Below are 15,810 nucleotides of genomic sequence, written 5' to 3'. Positions count from 1 at the left end.
CTCCTCCGTTTGCTACCACCGGCGTCGATTTTGCCGGACCATTGTTTATAAGAGGCGAGGAAGGAGAAAACAAAGCATACATAGCGCTCTTTACTTGTGGAGTGACTCGAGCCATACACCTGGAAGCAGTGACTGACTTAAGCACCGAAAAGTTCATGTTGTCTTTTCGCCGATTCATTTCTCGAAGAGGACTCGTATCTACGGTTTATTCAGACAACGCTCGGACCTTCAAAAGAGCTGAGAAGGACTTAAAGGATCTCTACAACAAAATCACGGAAGATCAGTTCCAGGACTTCCTGGGCCAAAGAAACATCCACTGGAAACATATCGTGGAGCGAGCAGCATGGTGGGGTGGATTTTGGGAGAGGCTCGTAAGATCGGTGAAAGATTGTCTGAAGAAAACACTGGGGCGTAGTTATTTGACGTATGAGGAGCTGAACACCAGTTTGATCGAGATTGAAGCCATCATTAATTCCAGGCCCCTCACATACAACTTTACAGACATAGGCGAACCCTCTCCTTTGTCTCCTTCCCATTTTCTTATCGGAAGACGCCTAACAAGTATCCCGAGTCAAGATTTCTCGCAAGTACCATCATCAGTCGGACGAAACCAGCTGACTAAAAGGCTACGCTACAGACAAATGCTGCTGGACCAGTTTTGGAATCGATGGAGTAAAAGCTACCTGCTGGAATTGAAGACCGCACATGCTAGTAAACCAGTACATGGAGTTCGCGAATTCAAAGAAGGGGATGTGGTCCTTCTTGCTGAGCCAAAACTACCGAGACAAAGCTGGCGTATGGGCCGGATACAGCAACTTTTCCCCGGACGCGATGGCTTGATCCGAGCGGTGGCAATCAAACTTCCTGGAGGGACAATTTTACGACGAGCTATACAGATGTTGCACCATTTAGAAGTTTCACAATGATGAACTGTGTCCATCGGGGGGAGGATGTCGCAACTTGACGTCACGAACTCTAAAAAACTAGATAATATCTTTTTGTAACTTTTTTATAACTTGTATATAACAAACGGTGTAAAACGGCGAAGGGCAGAGTTGCCTAAGGAGTTAACGGATAGAGTTCTTTGCTTGTAAATTTATCTCGATTTATAACGCGCAGTATCACTGTTAGTTTAATTTTAATGATCTCAATAAAACTCTGTTATTATTGAAGTTGAGTCTTAGTCTGGTTTTCGCATGTAAGGCTTATTAGTTCGCGACACAGGCAACATAGAATGAGGAATGATCAGCGTCAGGATTTTTAGTTTTGAGCCTGATGCAAATTGGTTTAGGAATGCCAGCCTCGTCCCGAAGCGCAGCAACCAAGTCAGAGGAAAGTAGATCTTTTTCCAGGCGGCTGACAAATAATGCCCGGCGTGTGGATCTAGGTTTCCCAGCAACTCTGATCACTGCCTTCAATTTAGAATTGACAGCTGAGCCAGTCTGAACTGGTTTAGCTGGCCTGGGTATGCGTTGAGAGTTGACCATTCCAGTTTGTGAATTGGGCAAACCAGTGATGCCTTGCACATTACGAGCAAACGAAGGCAAGTTACTCACTAACGTACTAGAGTAGAGAAGTGGATTCTGGGAAGAGGGACGAACAGAAACGGAAACGTCAGGATTGTGCCGATGTCTAGTTCCCTCCGAAAGCTCCAGTCGTTCTTTCTCTAGAAACTGTACGCGGTTGGTAAGGGAATCAATCTGCGTTTGTTGTTCACTGATTTGCATTTCTTGAGCAGTAATCTGAGATTGGAGAGTCAACACAAGTGTCTCAGTGGTGTCCAATTTAGTAAGTATGCGATCCAATATAGAATCAGGGTCACGTGAGACACTATCGGATTGTAGGAACTTGTTCAAGGCCTCGTGTATCAGAGCCAACGGTACTGAACAATCGTTAATTGCTTTTGGCGAGGTCATTTCTACCGAATTATTCGGACGATTCCTTCGAGAAGGGCTTCTAGAAACCCTAGTCGAAGGTTCACAATGATTACATGTAAATGTAGAACCGGTGTTGCAATCTTTGTGGACTCGTCTATTACATTTAAGTGTGCACCAATGACATTGTTGTTTTCCATAAAAAGGAGCACTGCAAATTAGACAAGTGTCCTTGGAATGAGCCATAAGAAGTCCAAAAGGCACAAAAAAGCTCGATCGCGTAAGTACGGCAGTAAAAACGTTGAATATCGTTAATAATCTGTTTGGTCCTCGTTAACCGGTAGAAAACACAATATATTTAAGATAGTTAGCAGACTGGAGGTATGTTTAGTAAGGTCTCAAACACAGTTATAGAAAAGGCACCGTCATGAGTCCCGCGGAACAAACGATAGGAGCTTTCCCACAACGTCTGGCAAACCGCTGCCAGTAGGGAATACCAAAATACAGCGAAAACACAAAAAATAGTCCAAATCACTGAAAATTAAGTTTTATTACCGTTAACGGAAGACGTTAGAAGTCGAATTATGCGAAAATCCGGAAACAGAGCGAACAAAAACCGAAAATCGGGAGGAAAAAATCGGAGCGCGAGCGAAACAGCGAACTTATACTCAACGCGTCGTCTGATAATAATGGCCAAGGCTTAGCACTTTACCAACAGTTTTCAGTTTCAGATTAGGAAAAACATTGCAGGCACTTTTTATAATTTCCTTTAAAAGATCAATATCACTTTTGGACATCGTGTTGAGATATTTATTCACGTATCGGCGATCATTTTTAATATTCAGTTGACGCAGTTTGGTGAACCTAACCGAAAATTGTATCCCTCATACAATTTTGTTAAACTGGTCGTCTGCTGTTCGAACTTCCAGGTGTCTCGATTTTGATTGGCTACCGCGATGACGTTAAACGCGTATGTAATAGAAAGGTCCCTCCCATCCCTGAATAACATGATAGAAAGGCTAATGATACACATATATATTCATGTTAATAAATAAATTCATGGTAAATAACATTATAGGTTCGAAAGTGTATAATATTCACTCTTGCCTCAAATTGAAAGTAAGCCTCGTAGGCTCAGAAAATAAGGTGAAACACGCAAAGAGTTTCCTAAGACTGCGCTTTTTGATTATTTGCCTGGGTGCACTCGGAATGCGAGAATCGATCCCCTTCAAGCTAATTTCCACTCACAATCCAAATAAGACTGCAGATTAAGACATACTAGGCCTAGTGTGTACCAACTTGAGAACGGACCGAAGTAGCTTAGTCTAGGATAAAATATTTCATAAGTTTGCGGATTTACTCGAGAAATAATTTTCGAAAAGTACTGAATCGACAACAAACTAACATACTGCCCATTTAATCAAAAGTAATTCATAAGTATCAAATTGTATAATACTTTGTTACTTAGTGCAATCGCTGACTTTTTCGCGAATTTTCATTCATTTAGTAGACCAACCGAAACTCGAGTTTTTAAAAAAGTGTTTTCTTTCGGTCTTAACTTTTGTTGCATTTCATAAACGGGAGTATAAATTCACTTTCGTCACTGATGACATCTTCCTCTAAGGTTACAGTCCAGTATTTATCATATTCGGCCACAATAAGGTTCTCGACCAAAAATGTTTCAAGTATAAGCGCATTCGATTTGGTTTCAGCGTCCTGACCTGTTGCGACGGCAAAACAATAATTGTTGTTATAACAATTCCATCCTTCAGCGTAATCTCAAAACTTCCCAAGATATTAAAAACTAGTTGCAACGAACGACAACAGCCAATATATCGATCCCGAAATAATATTTTCCTCAAAAGAAAGGTAGGAACATTAGGCCTTAGGTAAACAACTTCAGGACTTTCCTTGTTTAAACGGGTCTCAATAGTCACTCATGTTACAAATTAAAAGAAACGTACCATATCGAAATCTCGAAAAACTAGCTCAAACACGGAAAGGGGTTTCGCGGGATATCTTTCAAATTGTTTTCGTGTGTTTTGTGCGAGGCGCGATCCCCGCAAGCTAAATCATACACGCAGTAAGAATAGTGCTCGGGTGCTTAATCGAAATACGGTGCATCTTGAGAAGGGAGCAAAACAGGTGAAAAAACATTCTTCTGCAATTGGTTTTTTAACAAGGCTGTGTCGATTACAAGTTGAAAAGAAATAATATAATAATGCACGACGAAACAGAAAAATACTACACGGCACCCTTCATGGAAGTAAGTTTAAAGCATTTCATGATTTAGGTACTACTGTTCAAAGATAATGTTACTAGTCCTATAGCAAGGATTTATACACTTCAGCCGAGTTCTTTTATGTTTTTTACCAGTTTTCGCCATATGTTTTTTCGAATGAACAAGGAGAGAAAACTGGCTATATGATCAAATTCCTGCATGTTTTACAAACATTGGACAATATCAAGTAACTAAGCGTAACCTTTATGGTCTGTTAATATGTTTTTGAAATAAACGCAATGGTCTGGATGTTTTTCAGCGTTACTCTCATCCCGAATATTGATAAGTTTTGGGGATCAAAATTAAATAATTCGTGGAATGGGCTATTAGGAATGCTCGAGAGAAATGTACAATTGCATATATTTTCCGAACCAAGAACTCATTCTCGATACTAAGAACATGTTAACATGGCTTCAGCTTCTTCTACAATACACACGTACTTCGTAGCGAAATTTCGTGGTTTCGCCGTAAGATTGATATAAAGTAAATCATTTCAATGCTAAATTTTCGTGTAAAAATAATAAGGGTATAGTTGAATCTAAACTAAGGGGCGTTGAGTATTTTAGGGGAAATAACTATTACTTAACACGGGTGGATTCGTTTAGAATCCGAGTCTTGCCATGTTCTTAGAGTAATACGAGTTAGTTCTATGTCAACTTCTTTCAATAATAATTTCTTAAACGTTTTGAATGCACAGGAGGGAGATTTTGCAATAACTCCTTTGACATTAACAACAAATCGTTTCAATTCCTTTCCATCTTCGCACCCTTTTTGGACATGGAGAACCCAAATATTATTGGGAACAAGCCAATCAATTGAAAACCATACTTTCTCAGTTGTCAATAAATGGGTATATTATCTTTAATAATCTATATCTATATAAATCAAACAGAGCTGTGCTAATTAATTAGTTAGCTAATTGAATTTCTAATTAATTAGCAACATTTACTAATTGAAAATGGTAATTGAATTTTAATTACCTTGTGCTAATTGAGAAGTAATTCTAATTAATTAGTATGAATCGGAAAGGTAATTATCTAATTAAAATTTAATTAGATTTAGGATTAACTAATTAGCCAATTGGATTTTCAATTAATCTTTTACGCCAATTTGTTGTAAAAAATCGAGGAATTAACTCTTGATTCATCTATTTGAATATGAAAAAGCCTTATTATATCGATGAGGAAACCTTAGTGCTACTCTAAATATTTCAGCTCCTCAAATATGAGAGAATACTAGTACTAGTAGAAAATTTCGTAGTTCGCAACTGCCCCATTTCGAAATTTCGACTGTTTTACCTACTCGAATTTATAGCAGTGCGCATGTATTTACTACTCAGGAGTCCATTATAGGTACTGTGGCAAGAAAATGAAGAAATGAGAAAAATTTTAAAATGACGGAAGGCTTGAGGCTTGTCTCATTTTTCGAGAATAATTCTTGGCTTCCGTACCCGTTTTTCAATGGCATTAAAACATCACCAAAGTACTAAACCCATGAGCACTTCTAAACTTTTATGTTTACTTATGGTTTCTTTTTTACCTTAATTAGAAAATAGTAATTCTAATTAATTAGTTTGATAAATAAATGTCTAATTTCTAATTGAATTGAATTAGTTTCTATGTCTAATTGCTAATTTGCTAATTAATTAGTTCATAAATATTTCTCTAATTGCTAATTTACTAATTAATTAGTTCATAAATATTTCCCTAATTGCTAATTCTAATTCAATTAGTTGTCAGCTAATTAGCACAGCTCTGAAATCAAAGTCCTGACAGACAGACTGACTGATAATCAACGCTCAGCAAAAAACCTTTGCCCAAGAACGCTGAAAACTTGCAGGAACGTTTCTCATAAGTAGTGGGCGCGTACTAAGAAAGATTTCCCCCAATCCGCCGAGATCTTTATAAATGGCGCCCGGAAATGTAAAAATCTTCTCTTTGCACTAAAGTCCACGCTTTTCAACCGATTTCGCAAATATTTAGTACACTGGTTTGCTTTAACCTTAAGACGGGCTGAATGGTCTTTCGGGTGCGATTTGTTGTCATCTTTTTAAATGGCGGCCAAAAACTAAAAAACCCTTCTTTATGGAGTAATGTCCGCGTGAAAAGTAATAAAAAATGCATCCCGATGGGCTGACGGGCAACGCCGAATGCTTTCGCTCCTAGGGTGCTACAAAATTATTAGTCATCAGTAAAATCTACCCATTTTTTATATCATTTTGATTGAAGTTCTTATTACACGCGAGCGACGCCGCGGCTAACAGCTAGTTAAAATATAAAATTGTAGTCAACTTCCCAAGAGTTTATCAGTCTTTATATCTACAGGAATTAAGCTTTTTATTGCATATTAAACTGAATATTCTCTACAAAAATATGTTTACTTTTGGATTTTAATTCGTAATCATCTTGAAACAGTTGACCTATATGCATGCTACAAGTGTTCATATGAATTGTATTTAGATAATTGTGGGGTCCGTTGGTGTCATTCTGCTGATTTACATGACTGGGAAACTAAACTTTAAATATGGCAAAGTGAAATCGGAACTGCCCTTCATGTTTTTGTTGCAATGCCTTCTGGGAACGAGTAAGAAGTAACAAAGTAACGCTAAACTCATTTCAAAACTGAGATCAATTTCAATTTCAAGTCCCCAAACTTTGAATTGCAACGGAGTTTCTCGTTTTCTTTCGGTCTCGTGGAGTCTGCCGTCTTTCGTTCTATTGGTGTTCGTATCCTCGGAAATGACGTCACAGTTTTCGAGAAAATCGGAAGCGCTTCCCTTTGACACCATCGACGATGTATTTCACTTTCCCAATGCAAAACCATTATTAACCAAAAATACCGGAACTTTCAATTTCATTAAGGTCAGGTTAATATAAGAATTACACATCACTTTCTCAATCGGTATAAAAATGTTTTTTTATATAATTATTATTTCTCATACTCTCGATTTAGCAAAATGCGTTGATTAACACAGCATATGCGGAAGTAATAAAGCGAGCAGATGCCAACCCAGATTTGTGTTACCTGACAAATGACACTTTAGAGGAAAACGACGATATTCATTCAGGAATTGCAAATCGAGAAAAATTTACCATTTCTGGGGATATAGTTCTCTGGAATGTAATAAAGAGAAGATACGCCGAGACTGGAAGTTGCAAAATGAAACTAAGCCAACCTTTAATGATAACCTACTTCAAGAAAAACATTTCGCAAACGCTAATCAAGACCGTCAACAAAAGGTTAGTGTCCCCTTCGAAGTTTTACGTTCATGGTCGAGTTTATTTCCCCGTATTTGTCAGACTGTGCCAACTGACAGAGGGCGATTGCTTCGAGGATCTGAACCCGTCATTGAAAAACGAAATGCATCCCTGTCAGAGAACGGAAACCCCTGATTCGTTCGTCGTCATCAACGTCTCCGCTTTCATGGTCATTTTCCGCGTCTGTCTCTTCGGGTTCTCCGCATCCTTCGTCACACTCGTTCTCGAAATATACGTTCACAAGTTGAAAAGTTAACATGGTAGCGCCTTAGCTTATCGGTATCATTTCTTTAGACCGAGATAAGTAGTACAAAAAAATTGCATCTAAAAAAGCTTATACATCACCTACAAAATCGATTTTTGACCATTTTCTGGTACACTGAATATTTCTAACTACTGCAATAGTTTAGATGAAATTCGGCCGCTTCATGGTCTCCCACAGAAATTTATATAAAAAATAAGAATTTCATATGTGGTCCATCATCTAAAGTGATTAGAAGTTAAGATATTGAAAAAAGGGGGAAAGCAAAATCTAATGGGCTAAACTACTGGCGTATGTAGTCTCTCCGGTGTATTGTACTGGACTATTTATATCACTAAAAAGTACTTTAAATAAAGAGATACTTCCCAAATGTTAAGCGATTTTTTTAACACAAACTATGATGAAACTTTTACGCGTAGCTTTTCAAAAGGATACCACTTATTATTGTTGAGCTACTTTCGCAAAGGAGCGCAAAGCTGAAATATAGAAGCTGGAGAGCAACACCAGTTTCGACGAAGCCTTTTGCAATAGAGCGGTAACTCGCGTTATAAAGCTGATTTCAAAAGCGGACGGCCAAAGTAGGTCTATTTTAAACCGAGCGCAAAGATCAATTTCACGTTGATCTTTCAGCTTTAGCCGCGACACACGTGTATTTGACTAGCCAATAAGGAGAGAGGTGCCTGAGAAATAGCTTCCCTTGTTACCGGAAACCTTTTTTAAAGAACTAGTTTTAACCATTACTGAATATTTTCAACTACTACAATAGTTTATAGATGTTTTTGGGCCCCTATATGGTCCCCTACAGAAATACAACGAAATGTAAATTAATTTTGGTTGATCAAAGCATCATCAACAATCGCGTTTGCAACAATGAAGACAGTTTTTCTTTTGTCGCTTAATTAGTGTTTCTATCGCACGTCACTTGGCATCAATCCACTGTCGAAGTTAATATCGTGACAAGCTTGGAAGGAAAACAAGTGACATTAAACAAAGCTCACTCACTTAGCACTAAAACGTGCCAAGAACAATCAAAAAATAATCATCGATCACGAAATAATGTTCTTCCACGAAGGAAAGGAAGAACCATTATCTCTCGTGTTTCCATTAGAACTTTGGAAAACAACCAACGGTATTTAAGGGTAACGACACGCTACAATAATCAATGTTGCTGGAAATTAAAAAGTAAAACTAACAAAGTGAAAGCTCGGAAAGAGTTAGTTTCCTCAAGCTGCGTTCAAAATTCCTTGCCTTGGGTGGACGCGGCATGCGACAATTATTCTCGAAAACTATTTTCAGCCTTAACTGCCCAAAATACCCGATGTCATTCGGCAAATATATATTCTAACTCGGGTCAAAAAGTAATGAGACTAAAAACTAGTTCCTAGGCAACGAACGTCTCGAGTTCCCAAAAGAGAGGACCCTCCCCCCTTTCATCGATCCCGAAATAAGATATTCGTCGAAAGTGAGCTAAAACCATTATCCTTACTCTAACTTCTGCAAAACTTTGGAAAATAACATTAGAAATTTCACGCATTCAACGGGGTACAATATTCATTAATGCCACAAATTAATAACAATATTCCAGAGCGGAAGCTCGTAAAAGAAGTCCAAACACGCAAAGCATTTTCTTCGAATTTTCTTTCAAATTATTCGAGTGGTGCTCGTTTTGGGCGAGAATCGATCCCCACAAGCTTAGTCCTAAACGCGATAAAAAACACTGCATTGTTGCCGTGTTGAAATACGGTGCAACTTTAGAAGGAACGAAATCACTTGATTCCTGAACACATTCAAAAACTCTTCATTGCAATTGGTTCTTCTAGAAGACTGAGTCGACTACAATGAGAAATTAAGAAGCAAAAATAATGAACGTAGAAACAGCAAAATCCTATAGAGCAACCTTTAGAAAGTAAGAAAATAATTTCATAATTCACTAAGATTATGTTCGGCTTTTGACTTTCATACACTTCGCTGAGTATGTAAAAAATAATGTATAATTGTTCTATATATTTTCATATAAATTCTAAAATTCATGTAAAGAAAACTTGTATTCATGTAGATCTGGTTGAAAGATACCAATACGAGGAAAAAGGGGAAAGATAGGCCCATCTTTGAAAAGAAAAAAGGGTCCCCTTTTTACCTAGAAAAATATCCCCCAAAATAGGGGGCAAAAGAAAAGGGCGCGAAGAGCGCACCGAATTCAGAAAAAGAGTTCAGACGAAAATTTAGCCTTGAAAGGATAGGCAGACGTTCAAATTGGTCCCCAAAAATAAAATAAAATGTTAAAAGGTTAGGCTCTAAAATGAGAGCAAAAGTTAATAATCAAAATGTAATAAAATTAAAAGTTTATTAAAAAGAGTTCGGTAAAATTTAAAGATAGTCTTGAATTTATTAAAAGTGAATTAAATATAAAAAGTAAAGGTATATTTAACAAAATGGCGCCCAACGTGGGGCTGGAAAAGCCCAAAAGTATAAATAATAGAAATTAAATAGAATAGTTCGAGCCAACAAAGAAAATGGCTACAGTGGATCGGGATTTGGCCCTTCAAAAGGCCAAATTAGCACGTAACTCTATAAGAAGTGCGGTCATAAAAACTGTTACCAAGATCGAGGCACATTTAAAAGATAAAAGCCTGGAAAAAACTGACTTAGAAGAAAGCCTAGCCATCCTATCCAAAAAGGAGGAGGAATTGATCAAGTTGGACTTGGAAGTAAGAAATTACATGGACGACTTGACGGAATTGGAAAATGATTTGGCAACAGTGGAAGTATACAGCGATAAAATAGTGATGGCAAAAACAAAATCACAAAGGACATTACAAAATCTAAATGCATCGGCTTCATTACTCTCAACGCCTAGTAGCTCTAACGGTAATTTAAATACCAGCAACGGACACTCAATAAAAGATACCGTACAACTACCAATAATCTCCATGAAAAAATTCAATGGTGATAGGACAAAATGGAACGCATTTTGGTCGCAATTTAAAGTGACTGTTGATGACAAAACTCAACTGTCCAAGGTAGAAAAGCTTACCTATTTGATATCTTTATTAGAAGGTGAAGCGGAAGACGTTATAGATAAAAATAATTATTCAGATCAAGCTTACGATGATGCCTGTAAACAATTGCATGATCGTTATGATAGAACTGATTTAATGCAGTTTTCGTTAATGATGAAATTATTCGAAATGGAGCCTGTCCTTAAAACTTCAGATACTAAAGGTTTAAGAAAATTAATTGATTCTTGTGAAGTTCACGTTAGAAGTTTAAAACATTTAGGCGCAGATCCTAAAACTCATGGAATGTTCCTTTGTCCAACTCTTCTCAGAATAGTGCATAAGGAAATTAGACATGAATATATAAAAATTAGGGTTCCTAATTCTCCTTGGGACGCTGATCATTTGATAACGTTTCTTAAAGAGGATATTACTCTGAGAGAAACGACTGAGGTGCTAGGTAATGAAATAAGTCAAAATCAAAAGTCAGTAATGAAAGGGTTGGTGATACCAGAAAAAATAAAAGTTAAAAATGAATATAATAAAGGTCCCAAGGGTACAACTGCAGTGTTAGCTATTGGCATGGAAAAACAAGGATGGAATGTATTTTGTATATTCTGTAAAAGTCAAAACCACTCTACCAATATTTGCATAAATTTTGACTTAAGTGCTAAGCAAAGTATATTGTCCAAAGAAAACAGATGTTTTAATTGCTTGAAAATGGGACACAATGCAAAAAAGTGTTATTCAAGATTTAAAAGTTGTAAACTATGTCAAGGTAAACATAACGTAGCAGTTTGTGAAAAAAATGATGTAAATTGGGAAAATCAAAACGTAAGAAAAACAATCAAAACAAAAATAATCAGGCACCTAATGAACAAGCAACTACTGTGAAATCCGTGTATTCAAGTAGTATTGAAACCACGGTAATCTTACAGACTGCAAAAACGGCAGTATTAAACCCCTCGAACAGAAGAAAGACTATAGTTAGATGCTTACTAGATACTGGTAGTCAGGGTACGTTCATAAAGGAAAAGGTATCAAGAAATTTAAATCTGCCAGTAATAGGGGAAGAGAAAATAAAGTTCAACACGTTTCTAAATGAAAATTCTAAGGTTTTGCAATGTAGAAGAGTGGCCCTTGCTCTGCAAAATATAAGGGAGCCTCAAAAAACAATTCAAATAGAAGCTATTGAGGTTCCTTACGTATGTCGTAGCGTAACTTCAATTAACAATACGGAAATAAGGGAAATCGCCAGAAAAAAGGGTATTTGGTTGGCAGATGACATAGAAATAGAAACGGATAGTAACGACCCCTCTAGTATTGAATATTGATAGGAGCTGACAACTACTGGGAATTGGTACCACCCGGTAACTTTGAAAAATTGGGAAATAGTTTGATTGCTTTAGAAACAGAAATAGGTTGGGTTGTTCAAGATCGGTCACAAACCAAAATGGGGGAACTAGCTAGCTATTCTATAACATGCATGAAAATAAGTTTCGAGGAGAAAGAGGTTGTACGAAACATAAAATCCCTATGGGAACTGTAAGCAATAGGAATTGATGGTCAGGAGATTGCTCAAAAGAAAAGTGACGAAGAAATGTTAGAAACTTTTGAAAAGGAAACTATCTTCGAAAAGGGGTGGTATGTCGTAAAACTTCCCTGGAAGATAGATAAGAGTAGCCTTCCTGATAATTTTAGTTTAGCCATGAAAAGGTTCAAACCTTTACTAAACAGATTTCAAAAGGACCCTATTTTCTTTGACAAGTATAAGAAAGTTATAGAGGAACAGCTAATGCTAGGTATTATTGAAGAAGTGAAAATTGGAAATGTCAAAACAGAAAAGGAAGGACTACATTATTTACCCCACCAGGGCGTGTTAAACGAACAAAGAGCAACGACGAAACTTAGAGTTGTATTAGATGGTTCTGCACATGAAAAGGGGAAACCATCCTTAAATAATTGTTTGGAAACAGTCCCAAATCTTAACCCCGACCTGTTATCCCTTATATTACGATTTCGTTCAGGTCAAATAGGCATCGTAGTAGATATGGAAATAGCTTTTCTGCAAGTAGGGTTGCATGAAGAAGAAAGGGACAGCGTCAGGTTTATTTGGATAGTTGAAAGGAATGGAAAAATTGATCCTTATCAATTTAAAATTTTAAGAATGACCCGTCTTCCCTTTGGATTATCTTCGAGTTCTTATGAATTGGCAGCAACAATTAAAATGCATTTAAAATCTTTCATGAGTAAATTTCCAGAGGTGTTTGAAAAATTAAACAATGATTTGTATTATGATGATTTGGTCACTTGCGTAAATAACGTAGACAATGGTATAGGATTAATCAAAACTAGCCAAGAAATCTTTAAAGCTGCGGGAATGACTCTGGGACTAATTCAAAGGAGCTGCAAAAATTATTAAACATAAGAAAAGAGGAAGGCGGACAAAAGTTTCTTGTAGAAAAGTCAATAGACACAGAGGTAGAAAAGGTTTTAGGCATAAGATGGGACATATGTTCAGACACATTGTCATACGACTTTACAAATTTAATAAAATACATTTGCACAGTTAAACCAACTAAAAGATGTTTATTGTCAGTACTGGCTCAAATATTCGACCCAATGGGTATTCTAGGTCCATACGTCGTAAGAGCAAAGATGTTATTCCAAGAGACTTAGTTATTAGTTCAAAACAGAGAAACAAAATTGGATTGGGACGATGAATTGCCACCTAGAATAGCAAAGGAATTTAAGCAATGGTATTCAGAGCTTGATGAAATATCAAAAATTGAAGTTCCCAGATATTACATAAAGGAATTAGAGGGTGAAATAGAAAAACACGAATTGCATTGTTTCACAGATTCAAGTATGAAAGCTTTCTCCGCGGTCGTATACTTAAGGACTGAAAATATAAAAGGAAAAATACACACTTGTTTCGTTTGCGCAAAAACTAGAGTAGCTACATTAAAGGCAAAATTGACAATATCTAGATTAGAATTAACTGGCTGTTTAATTGGAGCTCGTCTAGTTAAATTTATAAAGGATGCTTTAAAAAATAGTGAAATTGAAGTTACATATTGGACTGACTCTGCGGTAGCTTTGGGATGGATAAAATCAGAAGCAAAGGAATGGAAACAATTTGTATCAAATAGGGTTAATGACATACAGAATATATCAGATAAACTCCAATGGAAACATTGTACAGGTCTAACAAATCAAGCAAACTTACCCACTAGAGGTGTTAAAGCATCAGAGCTACCAGAAAACGAAGTGTGGTTAAAGGGTCCATCTTGGCTCAGAAAAACTAGATCAGAATGGCCCAGGGGAAATCCAAGTATAGTTGGGTATGAATCAGAAATAAATGAAGAAAAACAGAAAACAGTAATGTTAGTTCAATCCGAAAAAATCGTCGTAATTCAGAGACTAATTATTCTCGAAAATTATAGCTTCTTCGCGAAAGTAGTTAGAGTTACATCTTATATTTTAAGATTTATAAACAAAAGTCGAAAGCTCCCAACGGAAAAGGGAACCCTAAAATGTAGGGAATTAGATCTAGCCGAAAAGAAATGATAAAAGACATTCAATCAGAAGATTATCGTAATGAAATTGAAAGTTTAAAAAAAGGACAGGCAATAACCATAAGTTCAAAGATCTATTCATTGAATCCTATATTAGATAACAAAGGTCTTTTGAGAGTAGGAGGAAGATTGGATGAAGCGAATTTACAATTTGAAATAAAACATCCAATAATATTAAGTAAACAACGCCTTTCCGTACTTCTAATAAGACGTAGTCACGTAAGAATGCTTCATTCCGGCAAAATAGTACTATAACTGATTTAAGAGAGAGATATTGGATTATCTCTGCTCGTCAATTAACTAAAAATATTTTGAAGAAATGTGTTATTTGTAATAAAATTAATGCCAGAGCCGGAAAAGTTAACATTGCGCAATTACCAAAATCTCGAATAATTGAAACTCCTCCTTTCGAAACAATAGGCCTGGATTTCGCGGGCCCACTTTTAATTCGAACAAAAGCAAAACAAATTATGAAAAAAGTGTATATATTATTGATAACTTGCGCCGTAACAAGAGCATTACACCTTGAATTTGTAGGATCAATGAACACTGAAGAATTCTTGTTAGCGATGAATCGATTCATGTCAAGGAGAGGCATCCCAAGAATAATATATAGCGATAACGCTCACACTTTCGAAAGGGCTGACGCAGATTACAAAGAAATTTGGAAGAATTTAAGTAAAAATGATATAGAAGAATACTATGGAAAAGAAGGCATAGTATGGAATTTTATCGCTGAAAGAGCAGCATGGTGGAGTGGTATGTACGAACGAATGGTTAGAACAACAAAAAACATACTAAAAAAGATTATTGGATCTGCTGCTTTGAATGGAAACCATATTAACTCAAACAGAGGCTATTATTAATTTAAGGCCTATCACTTACGTGTACAACGATCATAATGAGCCTAACCCATTAACGCCGGCTCATTTCTTAATTGGTCAAAGAATTAAAAGCTTACCAAATAGAAAAATAAAACAAAATGAAACCTTTTCAAGTACACGTAAAGAATTAATTGTCAGATGGAAATATAGGCAATTATTAATGGACAAACTGTGGAAACGGTGGAGAACTGAATACTTATTGAACTTGAGATCAGTTCATCACATAGAAAAATTAATAAAAAAAGAACTCTGTTTTTAAACCTGGAGATATAGTCATCATTCATGATGACAAACAGCCTAGGCAAAATTGGAGTATTGGTGTGATTACACAAACTCAACCTGGACGTGACGGACTTATTCGATCTTGTTTAATAAGACAAGCGAACGGGAATGTCCTTCGACGTCCAGTTCAACTATTATATTTAATGGAATTGCCAGACGATTAATTAATGAAAATATTAACTTGAAAGTCTATTTATGTAAATGCTTGTAAATAATTACTCCGCATTCTGGGGAGTGTAAAAAACTTTGAAATAATTGTTAATGTTTGAATATTTGTTTGTATATATTTTCATATAAATTCTAAAATTCATGTAAAGAAAACTTGCATTCATGTAGATCTGGTTGAAAGATACCAATATGAGGAAAAGGGGTAAGATAGGCCCATCTTTGAAATGA

The sequence above is a fragment of the Phalangium opilio genome, unplaced genomic scaffold (genome assembly GCF_054372755.1).
Source record: "Phalangium opilio isolate 3A_F unplaced genomic scaffold, DU_Popi_V2 ptg000015l_1, whole genome shotgun sequence".
NCBI lineage: Eukaryota > Metazoa > Arthropoda > Arachnida > Opiliones > Phalangiidae > Phalangium > Phalangium opilio.
Note: the sequence above shows the minus strand (reverse complement) of the source record.